Source organism: Chlorocebus sabaeus, chromosome 1 (assembly GCF_047675955.1).
Source record: "Chlorocebus sabaeus isolate Y175 chromosome 1, mChlSab1.0.hap1, whole genome shotgun sequence".
NCBI lineage: Eukaryota > Metazoa > Chordata > Mammalia > Primates > Cercopithecidae > Chlorocebus > Chlorocebus sabaeus.
In genome coordinates this window covers 44,318,168-44,330,830 of record NC_132904.1, presented here as the reverse complement: position 1 = coordinate 44,330,830, position 12,663 = coordinate 44,318,168, and the positions used below count along the sequence as shown (strand labels likewise).

At 35.5% G+C, this 12,663-nt stretch overlaps 1 protein-coding gene across 5 annotated transcripts in view; it reads left to right on the top strand.

Moving 5' to 3' along the window:
- PRMT3 (protein arginine methyltransferase 3) overlaps positions 1–12,663 on the top strand; it is a 134,520-nt gene that overhangs the window by 120,120 nt on the left and 1,737 nt on the right. The window lies entirely within an intron of this gene.

The window sequence follows — 12,663 nt, the reverse complement described above, 5'->3', positions numbered from 1 at the left end:
TTACAGGTGCCCGCCACCAGGTCCAGCTAATTTTTGTATTTTTAGTAGAGATGGGGTTTCACCACGTTGGCTAGGCTAGGCTGGTCTCAAACTCCTGACCTCAGGTGATCTGCCCACCTCGGCCTTCCGAAGTCTGGGTTTACAGGCATGAGCCACCACACCCAGCTGAGGCCAGTTTAAGACCAGCCCAAGCAACATAGCAAGACCCTATCTCTACAAAACACTAAAAATTAGCTGGGCATAGTGGCACAAGCCTGTAGTTTTAGCTGCTTGGAGGCTGAGGCAGGGGGCTCGCTTGAGTCTTCAGTGAGCTGTGATCATACCACTGCACTCCAGCCTGGGTGACACAGCAAGACTGTCTCAAAAAAAGAGAAAAAGTTATTGCATTCAAAGTTTATTTGTCTTACCGTTCTCTCCACTGTCTCCTCCCTGCCTATCCAAATGTTACGCAGTATTCAAGGGCAAATCAGATTCTATTTTTTATTTTAAAAACTCATTGATTGTTCACTTATATTAGCACCTATAGTTCTGACATACCTATACATTTCACTCTAAAAGTTAGAATTTCATTATGGGATTTACAATTTTAAACTGCTTACTACATGTAAGTCTTCTTGTACCACCTTCTCTGAAAACCTCCTGAGGGCATGAACGCTGAATGTATAACAAGCTTCAGTGAAAAAAATCCAACTTCACCAATAACTCAGGGAAAGGCTAACTGAACCTATGAGATGCTGTTTCTTGTCCATCAATTGGGGGAAGAAAATACATAAAGTTTACCAATGTCAAGTGCTGGCAATAATGTAGCCAAATGCAACTTTCATCCCCTTTTGCTGGCTTTTAATTAGTAGAACTTTTAAGAACAGTTTGATACTATCAAGCTAAGTATAGATGTACCATCCCTACAGCCAAGCAATTTTTTCCTAGGCCTGTATTCTAACAGTCTCTCCCACAACATATATAAAAATCTTTATAGCAGCATGGTTTGTAGAAGGGAAAAATTGGAAATAACCTTAATTGTCCACCAGCAGAAGATGGATAAGAAAAAGTGGTAGTTGCATAGAATAGTATCTAGAGCAGGTAAGTTATATATGTATGTTTCTATCAAAAACAACATTGAAGCCGGGCATGGTGGCGCACACCTATAGTCCCTGCTACTTAGGAGGCTGAGACTGGAAGTTCCCTTGAGCCCAGGAGTTTGAGGCTGCAGTGAGCTGTGATTGAGCTGCTTTATTCCAGCTGGGGCAACATAGCAAGACCCTGTCTCTTGGGGAGTTAAGGTAGGCGAGGCAACATTGAGCAAAAAAGAAAATTGCAGAATGAGTTTGACAAGATACCATTTATGTGAACTTTTAAAACATTTAAAACAACCACACATACACATATCTAATACAAGTATGAAACAACTCACATTCAGCATAGTGGTTACCTCTGGGGAAGGATAGAAATAGGATTAGGGTAGGCTACAACTGAGGTGGCAGGGGGGTCAATGTCATATAAAAGACGTATACAAGAAAACTTTGTAAAAAATTGGAGGAACTCTGGTAGAATACTAAGATTTAACAAAGCTGGGTGGTGGGCTCTATATTACAGTTACCAGGTGGTTATCAATCTCTGTGTTCAATATTTCATAAATTCTACTATAGCTTCAAATTCACTGTTGATACATAAATTGAGTTTAATAGATGCAAATAAATACGAGATTGAAGCAGCACCTTGTCATTTTCTCACTTTGAAGTTGCAAGTGATACAGAAATAAAACCTTGATGGTGTCATTTTCTGTCTGCAGAAAGCTTGAGCACAGCAGAACTGAAATGAGGAAAACCCAAATGAAGTCCGTTTAGCCTCATTTTTGTTTTTCTGTAGCTCTGGTATTTGGATTGATGTTTGGAAACTTGAAAATGTTGCTTTTTTCTTCATTGTAGCCATTTTGTCATCTTAATACTAGAGTTTTAAAGGCAGTACTAGTTCATGTTTTAATTGTGAGGGAGATTTAAGATAGCATTTGAGTTTGATTGACAAAATTTTCTCCTGCTTCATTACAAAATATTGTTTAATGACTAGTGAAGTTTTGAAATCCTTACTATTCTTTACCTAGTAATCCTTAGAGTAACTGGTTTGTGCTTTGCTCTTAAGCATTTGTAGAATATTATGAAGGAGTTGTGTAATGCAAATATTGCCCGCTGGCACCACCTGTGTTTCTTTTACTACCGTGGTGTATGCTTTTGTATCTAAATAGTAAGACCAATATGTCACAAAATATTAGAATCCCCTAAGAGAGTACAAGCTGAAGAAAGATTTTAAAAGGAAATGGTACAGTTGGAAAAATAGTCATTTCTTAGTTATGGGAGTATAAAGAAAGGATCATGTAAGTAACACTTTTTCTTAATCCTAAGCCTTTGATGGTAGCGTTAATTAATAGATGCTGGGAAGTTGCAGAGCAGAGTACTGAAGAGGGTGAGCTCATCAGAAAACAAGCTCAAAAAGATCTATAGGAAGACTCCTGGAGTTTTACACAAGTAAGATGTGTATATATAGGATTAAATGCACAAGGTCAAGCAAAGTAGTTGGAGCAAATGTGTACCAAGGAGTTCTCAGTTCACACAGGGCTGCATGGGGTTCACATTTCTAGCTTAAGGCTGTCTAGATCCTCCTTAGCAAATCTTAAAAACAAGCCTTGAAGGGAAAAGAACTAAGCTGCAAGTAACTTAGTAGCCACAAAGGAAAACAAAATGGATACATTCAATAATATAAAATTCTTGATGTCCAGCATTCAACCAAACATTGGATGCAGGAAAATGTCTGATAGGAACAGACCCAGAAGTGATGGAATTAGCAGAGAAGCATATTGAGAAAATGTTGTAACTATGCTTATATGAACATAGCGAAGAGAATGTGAGAAGACACTTAAAGTGAAAATGTCATTTGATGGAATTAATGGCAGAAGAAAAGATCAGTGAACTTGAATACACAGTAATCAAATGTATTCAACATAGAGCAAGGAGAGGAGAAACATATTTAAAATAAAAATGAACATATCCACAGTAGCCTATGGGAAAATACCAAGCACTCTATCCTAGTCCTTGGAAGAAGCTGAGGGAGGAATAGGGTAAGGTGAGGCGATGCAACAGGAAGTATATTTGATACAAGCTACACATTGAAGAAACTTAGTTAACCTAAAGAAGGATAAACTCAAAACACCAAAACATATCAAGCTAACAGTGATAACTTTTTTAAATTTTAACATAAGCCACAGTAAAAGGAAACATCATGTAGAGAAGGACAAAGAAATAACCTTAGAATGTTCATCAAAAACTGGCCAGGCATGATTGCTCATGCCTGTAATCCTTGCACTTCGGGAGGCCGAGGCAGGCAGATTGCCTGAGCTCAGGAGTTCAAGACAGGCCTGGGCAACATGGCGAAATCCCATCTCTACTCAAAATACAAAAAATCAGCTGGACGTGGTGGCACACACCTGTAATCCTGGCTATTCAGGAGGCTGAGGCATGAGAATTGCTTGGAACCAGGAGGCAGAGGTTGCAGTGAGCTGAGATCGCGCCACTGCACTCCAGCCTGGGTGACAGAGCAAGACTATAACAAAAAAAAAAAAAGAATATTCATCAAAAACTATGTAAGCCAGATGATTAATTGAATGACATTTTGAAATATTGAAACTGGCAACCTAGATTCTGTATCTACAAGAAATATGTTATTTAATGAAACTAAATGAAGACTTTTTCAGAAGAAAAATGCTGAACGAATTTATTTTCAGCAGACTGGAAATATAAGACGTGTATTAAAGTAAGTTCAAGAGGAAATAAAATGTCACCAAATGGAAACTTGGATCTTAACAAAGCAATGGAAAATGCCAGAAATGGTCATGTGTGATCACATTAAAAAGCTTTTTTTTCATTTCTTAATTTCTTAAATGATCATTGACTAAAGCAAAACGAATAATGTATTGTAGGTTTAAAACATATGGAGAAGTAAAATATATGGCAATGATAACCAAGGAAATTAATGAGAAAATAGAAATATTTAATGTATTGTAAAGTTTTTACACTGTATGTGAAGTTTAAGTATGTACATTGTAAACCCTAAAGCAACAGCTAATAAATTTAAAATTTAACCACAAACTATAGCTAATAATTTAGTGGTGGCGACAGAATGGAATCCTGAAAAAAGTACTCAATTCAAAAGAAGATAGGGGCCAGGCATGGTGGTCCATGCCTGTAATCCCAGCACGTTGGGAGGCCAAGGCAGCAGGATCGCTGAGACCAAGAGTTTGAGACCAGCCTGGGCAACAAAGCAAGACCCTGTCTCTAAAGAAAAACAAAAGTTTTTTAATTAGCCGGGTGTGGTAGCACATAACTGTAGTCTGAGCTACACAGGAGGCTGAGGCAGGAGGATTGCTTGAGCCCAGGAGGTCCAGGCTGTGGTGAACTATGATTGCATCACTAACTATACTTCAGCCTGGGTGCAAAGCAAGACCCTGTCTCTCAAAAAATAATTAAATTTTTTTAAAGAAGATGGGGAAAAGGACACAAACAGATGAACAAATAAAAAACAAACGGTAAGATGATAGACTTAAATTCAGACTTAAATAGACTGATAATTACATTAAACATGAAGGATCTGGACATGCCAATTAAAAGGCAGAAATAGACTGAATAGAACTAAATGCTGCCTCCAGGAAACACACTTTAAATATAAAGGCACTGAAATTCCAGTCCCAGGTAAGGTGATAATAGCACATTCTATCCAATTTTTCCCACCAAATATAGCTATAAAACCAGAGGGCATGGAGCAGCTATTAAGACCTCTGAAAAGTAATAGCAAATAAATGGGAGGAGAAGACCAGAATTGTAAGTACCAGCAAACCTGTGGTAAATTTATGATGTTTTCATCCAATATCCCCAGCCTGGACTCCAGATAGCCTGAAACCTAGACAGGGATGAGCACAGCGAGAGCTCCTGGAGGAGCAATGAATGATTGAACTTGTCATTTAAAAAAACAGCACCATTTACAGTAGCATCAGGAAAAATTAAAACCTTAGGAATAAAATTAACGAAATATATGCAAAACTTGTACACTTAACTATAGAACATTGCTGAGAGAAATTAAAGAAAACTTAAATAAATGGAGAGATATATTTTGTGAATTGGAACACTTAATACTGTTACAGTGTTACTTCTTCGTAGAAGAATTTCCTTTATTAATTCAGTGCAATCTCAGTCAAAATCTGTTTTGTAGAAATTAATGGGCTGATTCTAAAATTTATATAGAAATCAAAATCCTAGAATAACCAAAATAATTGAGAAAGAAACACATTGGAATCTTTATACAGTGTTATTTCTAAACTTACCAAAGGTTATATTAATCTAGGCAGTATAGTAGTGTTTATTATAGCCATTTAAGTCAATATAATAATCCAGAAATAGACCTACTCTTGTATAATTAAATTTTTACAAAGGAGCAGTGCTGATTAGTGGAGAAAGGGTGCTCTTTTGAAATGGTGCTAGAACAAGTAAATATTTGTTTGAGAAAATAATGATTCTTCACACCATATCCAAAAACTAACTTATATAAAAACTAAGTGGATCATAGATACAAATCTAAAAGCTTAAAACTGTAAAACTTCTGGAAGAGATAATATTTGAGACTTTGGGGTGGTTTATGAAACTAAGAAAGTGGCAACATTCGAACACAATTTATGTAAATAATGCCGTAAAGTTAGTTTTAAACTTCCCACTGGACAGTCAGTATCTTCAGGATAAAATACAAACTCCTTACCATGGCCCTTTGCAATGTGATTCTGGTTTTTCATCATTTCCAACCCCATCCTTTCACAACCCCAGGTAAGCTCATATACCCCAGTTATACAGATTGCTCATTTTTAAGCTAACTTTTCTTTTTCTTCTTGCTTTTGTCGAAGGTATTTTTCTACCTAGAAGGTTGTTTTGACCTCTTTCACTTGATAAATTCCGACTCACCCTTCATAGCATAGCTAATTTCTGTAAAATTTAAATGTTTTCAGAGCTGATTGTTCTCTTTCTTGATTTCCCAGATAAATTCATACACACACATGTTACAACATCTTAGCATGCTGGGGTTCTAATAGAAGTTCAACATCTTAGTGTCCCTCCCTTGTTCCTTCTTGATGTGATGTAATATTTGACATATTCTGCTGAATAAGTAAGTACAATAGTATATATTGTCATTGAAATCTAATTTTCTCCATCACCTTGGGTAACACTATGCCAAGGTTATCTAGTGTCCATATTTTGTTGGCCAATTTTGCCAACTCCGGTGTTATCAGAAATTTCATACTATTGCACTTGAGCAGGTTAGTATTCAAACTTACCTTGGTATGGCTTAAAAGAGTTCTCTATAGTTACATTTAAACTAAAAGTAGCTTTTGACTCAATGTACTATAAGATTTTTAGATGAAAATAGATGAAGCTGTGAGTCTCATTTGGAAAAATTACTATATGTAAAGCTTATTTTAGTGTCCAGAAGGTAATATGACAAGATAAGTAAAATATTGTAAATGGAACTATAGAGTTATTTTGCCTAGATGAGGACACTTAAAAGTTTAAATTCAGGGTGGGTTTTCCCTTTACAATTCATGTTCTGTTTTATTGTACAAACTTTCATTGTAAGTAAATATGGCAGTACTTTAAAATTCAAATCTTTTTAATGTAATTTGGCTTTGAAAATATAAAATCAGGCTATTTCTCTTTATTTATCCATACAGTACATAGTAAGCTTTTATATGATAGAGAATCTGGGAGTTTTTTCTTTCATTTTTCAACTCTAAGCTTTAACAGCAATTAATAATGATTTATTGTGTTTTTCTTTCCTTTTTCTGAGGAAATGAAGCTTCATTGCTCCAGAAGAAATTAATTCTAAAAAATACAGTCTAACAATTAAAATGAAGTCATTTTTGTCTAGAACTATGGCACTGCTTTGTGTTATACTAACAGCCGTCTGCTGATGATAAAAAACGAGTCCATGCAGCTCGGCTCCAGAGTGTTCCTTCCAGCTCTCAACACAGTGCACACACTTAACAACATCAGTCATTTTATATCTATTTGACACTGATTAATTACTCTGATCCATTCTGGTATTATAGCCATTGCCTTGGCACTTTCGTTAGGTCTGAACAGTAGAAGGGAGATCAGCAGTGTGAATTATACATTTATTACTGTGACCCTTCATGCTATTTAATTAACTTAAATGAGTGTGTGTGTGCACCCTCATCTTTGAAATTAGATTATGGAAAAGATTTACCTGTATTTCATTTTAAGAAATGAAAATCACAGTTATCAGCATCAGCTTATATACATATGACATTATGTTAATTTTTCAACTATTTACATTGATGCTTACGATTTTTTCTTTTGTGAAAAATTAATAGAAATATCCGTTACTAATTCATTTTGACTAGGGCTTTTTGTTTCCAAACTGAGGAACACATAGAACTCTTATAGGTACATCCTTTGATCCTGAAATGAAGATGATAACCAGATTTATAAGCACCATGGAACATTTCTCTTTTGACTTACACTAAGGATTGAATAGGACTTTCATAAACAAGACAACTTACATATTTTAACACTCGAAAGGCAATGTAAATGAAAGAGCGCAACCATCAGAGCAAATGTACTAAAAGGAAATATTTACTAGCAATACCTCATATACATTAATGAGAAAAGCCATAAGGTAAATGCACCAGATTTTTTAGATGGTAGTTAAATAAACGAAATCATACTTATCTCCTCTGATTTGAAATACAAATCAGAGCAGTCATAGTTTGGTTATTGTTTTCATTTACTCTTTTATTGATGAAGATGGCAGGAATGTAACACTGGAATATATTTCATACCTTTTATGAAGAAATTATACTTCTGATCATCCATCCTAAGGAATCAATTCAAAATTCATATTTAAAAAATACTTGTTGCACAAAGAAATGAAAATTAACACTGCTTTTGTTTTCTTTAAACTCTTGCTTTATAGAATTTTTTTTTTTTTTTCATTTTTTTATAGTCACGTCTGTCAAACTTTTCCTTTTGGTTTCTGGCTTTGGTTTCATCCTTTAAAAGATTATATTACTACTTTTGTACAATTTATTGAATCCTTCCTCAGTGACTTAAAATGCGCCACTTTCTATGTACTGAATCTTATTGGTCTTCTGATTTCTCTACATTTCATTTGTCTATGTTTATTCCTAGGCACATTTTTAAGTAATTTACATGTAATTAAAATTCACACATTTTGATTGTACAGCTCAATGAGTTTTGAAAATTACATACACCACTGTGGAAATATAGATTATTTTCATCACTCCAAAAAGTTTCTCAATTCCCTGTGTGGGCAGTCCCCAACCCTGATTCCCAGACCAAGACAGTCACTGATATGCTTTGTCATTATATGTATTTCCTTTTTAGAATTTTTATCAATGGAATTATATGGAATATACTCTAGCTTTCTTAGCGTTTTTTTTTTTTTTTTGTAGATTCATCTATCATTAGGTTGTTCCTTTTTATTGCCAAGTAATATTCGTTTGGCCATGCCACAGTTTACTTAGGTATTCACCTGCTGCTAGACTTCTGGATTGCTCTCAGTTAGGGGCCATTAAGAATAAAGTTGCTACAAATATTAATGTAAAAGTCTTGGTGTAGACAGATGTTTTCATTTCTCTTGGGTAAGTGGAATTACTGGGTCTTATGGTAAGTGTATATTTAACTTTCTAAGAAACTGGCAAATTTTTTTTAAAAAGACTATACTGCCGGGCGCGGTGGCTCACGCCTGTAATCCCAACACTTTGTTAGGCTGAGGCTGGTGGATCACACGTCAGGAGATCGAGACCATCCTGGCTAACACGGTGAAACCCCGTCTGTACTAAAAAATACAAAAAATTAGCTGGGCGTGGTGGCGGGTGCCTGTAGTCCCAGCTACTCGGGAGGGTGAGGCAGGAGAACGGCGTGAACCCAGGAGGCGGAGCTTGCAGTGAGCCCAGATCATGCCACTGCAGTCCAGGCTGGGCAACAGAGCGAGACTCCATCTAAAAAATAAATAAATAAAAAATGACTGTCACTATCTAACATTGCTAGGGCTAGCATTCCATTGCTGAATTCAGTTGTTCCACATCATTTTTAGCACTTATAAAAAAGATGCAGTATTTTAAGCCGTTTTATTGAGTATGTAGTTATAGCTGTGCTTGTAGTTTTCATTTGCCTGATGTGATGTTGAACATTATTTCATATGTGTATTGGCCATTTTTATATCTTCCTGTGAGATTTCTGCTCAAATATTTTGCTTGATTTCAAATCGGGTGGTTTGTCATCTAATTGAGTTAAATTTAAAAGTTAATAATAGTTCATCTTTTCCCAAATATATATTCACGTGTTCCATCGTCATTTCTTAAAAAGACTATCCTTTTGATTTAATTTCCTTGGCTCCCTTGTCAAAGATTAATTGACTATATGTATATAGATCTACTTCTGAGTTCTCATTTTCCCCCATGGACCTGTATGTCTGTCCTTATGCCTTTAAGACAGACTGTATAAGATTGAAAAAGAACAGGATGGCAAGATTTGTACAAACAATTGTTTTGGCTATTCTGGGTCCTTTATATTGCCATATAAATTTTAAAATCAGCTCATTAATTTCTGGCCTAAAAAAGCCTGTTAGGATTTTGATTGGGATTTTGTTAAATCTGTAGATTACTGAAAATTGACATCTTAACATTGAGTCTTTCACCCACAAGAGAGTGGGTCTCTCCATTTATGTGGACCATCGTTAGAGTTGTTTTGTAGTTTATGTAAGTTAGACATATATTGTTATATTTATCTCAAGTGTTGCATGCATGTGTGTGTGTGAGAGAGAGACAGAGAGAGAATGAATGAGACTTGCTCTGTCTCCCAGACTGGAGTGCAGTGGTGTGATCTCTGCTCACTGCAACTGCCGCCTCCTAGGTTCAGGCTATTCTCATGCCTCAGCCTCCCAGGTAACTGAGACTACAGAGGTGCGCCACAACAGCTGGCTCATTTTTGTATTTTTAGTAGAGACAGTTTTGCCATGTTGGCCAGGCTGGTCTCGAACTCCTGTCTCAAGTGATCCGCCCACCTTTGCCTCCCAGAGTGCTGGGATTACAGGGATGAGCCACCACACCCAGCCTTTATGCTTTTTTGAAGCTGCTGTTTGTACTGTTATATAAATTCTTCATTGCTAGTATGTAGAAATAGGAGTTTTATATCTTGATCCTAAATGATAAGACCTTGCTTAAACTTCAGTATATAGTTCTAGTAGCCTTCTTTGCATATAGCTTCAGGATTTTCTATGTATAAAAGCAGGTGGTATGCAAATGAACACTTTAATCCCCCGCTCCCCCAATCTATCCTTTTTCCCTCCACACTTTAATGTCCTAACTAGGACATCTAATAGAATACTTACTTTGTGTTGGGTCTGTGGAGGTCATTTTGTTATTTTTGAACCTCAAGTGTCCATTATCTGTCTTTTCATATGTGAACTACTTTATACCAGCAACTAAATTAAGTAATTTATATAAGACATACTGCAATAAAAAGGAACCAGCAAGCCACTGGTTGTAAAAATCAAGTTTGTTGATTCAGTGTTGGAAATTTAATAACAGTAAGTTAAACCCGATAACCAAGTTGGCAATTACTATTCTGTCATGTATTTACAAAAACATTGTCAGTTTATCATAATGTGGCTATTCATTCTCAGTTTCGGTGTCAATAAGTAACTTTTAATTTTTAAATGTTGATTTAAAAAGAAGCAGTAAAACAGCCAAAATAGAAAAGTCAAAATAGAAAAATCTTAAATGTGTTCAATATACTAATGATCTTTTATTTCTTCGCTAGGTTAATGCCTTAGATAAGAAAACATGTATCATTGTTCATTAGAGTTATTATAGAATAATAGTTACATTAACTAACATATCAATTGTGTTTATACAAGTAGCTAAATATTTTTACCAAAAAAACACAAAAAAAAACAAAAAAACACCCACAGGGCGGTAAAATTTAGGTCATTTCTTGTTCATTATAGTATATTTAAAGCTATAATCATTAATTTTTTTAGATAGAGAAGCACCAGAATATAGTTGAGCTTGGGTTCTGGAATCAAACTGCCTTGCTGAAAATCCTGCTTCTTTGACTAGCTGGCAGATGACCTTGGGCAGATTACTTATGTTTTCTGAACTTCATCTGTGAGTCAGGAAAATGCACTTACCTCATAACAATATTTTGTGACCATTGAGATAAATCATGTAAAGACCTTAGAGTAGAGCCTAGCACAAAGTAGGTGTTGAATAAATATAAGCATAAATTATCTAATGATTCACCTGAACTCCATAAAGTTTGTAGAAGTGTGACTGGTAATCTTTATTATGTCCACTATTGGTGAACATGTCATGAGATAGTTTTATAATGTTTTCTTAATAATACAGAGGAATAGGTCAGGTGTAAAGACTAAAGCCAAATATACACATTAACATATATACCTACACCAAAATTGTTATATTTTGTTGAATGGATTGCACCTTGGGCCACGTTATTTCTTCTATTATTGAACTCCTTAATTTTGTGTTAAACTATGAGTCTCTCCTTTTTTGCAAAGATGTAGAGAATAATGTATCAGTAATGGAATCTTTTATTCTGAAAATAAATATATTAGGTGGTTTGTTATGTTTTACTTGTGTTATTTCACTACCATCTTGAAAATCATTCAGATAATTTTCCTTGAATATGGGGGATTTGCATTTTTAAAATGATATTGATTCAGTACTTTAGTAGTTTTACATAGATTTCCTTGGTCATTATATGGAGCCTCGTTGTGTCCATGCAGATGCTAAAGCTATTCCTGATACTATTTGGTGTTATCTTAATATTGTTTAAGCAAAGAATGGTGATCAACTACAACTTAGTGGTTTGTTTTGTTATTTTTTAAACAGCTCTTTAAAATAAAGGAAAAATTAAATGAGAAGTATTTATAATTAGAAAAGTACATAAAATTTGGAACAGACAGAATTTAGGAAATCAGCCTTTGCACAGATAATTTTTGTGTGTTCATTGTTTCACATGGCTACGTTGTTTCCCTTTTACAGCACCAGTGCATTAATGGCCAATGGCCTTGTCATGTGCCTCTACATTTTCCTAGCTATAATTTCCATTTCCTCAGAATGCCATTCCTGAAGGTTCTGTGTATGTGTTTTCCTTAAATACCATTACATGTACATCCTTTAAGCCTGGTGAACCATGACTTTAGCCCTGGCCATGGGTAATTCATTAATTCTTGTGAAACCTTGCCTTTAACTGCCTTCCAACCATCCCCAGCGTTTACCTCTAGCACACTTTATACACATGCCTATTGTGTAATTGTTAGCATAGTTTTTTTCTTCACCCTGATCACAAACTGTTTGAGGGCAGGGACCATATCTTTTTTCTAGATGCCCAGAACCCACCATAGGGCCGCATATTCAGAAGTTCAGTAAAATGCTTCCATTGACCCTGCATGACCACAATAGTTTTACTCACTTTCACGAGGATTTGACACTGTGGTGTGTAGTTAGTTCTCGCTTCATTCAAAAATTAATGAAACAGGGCTGGGCGCGGTGGCTCACGCCTGTAATCC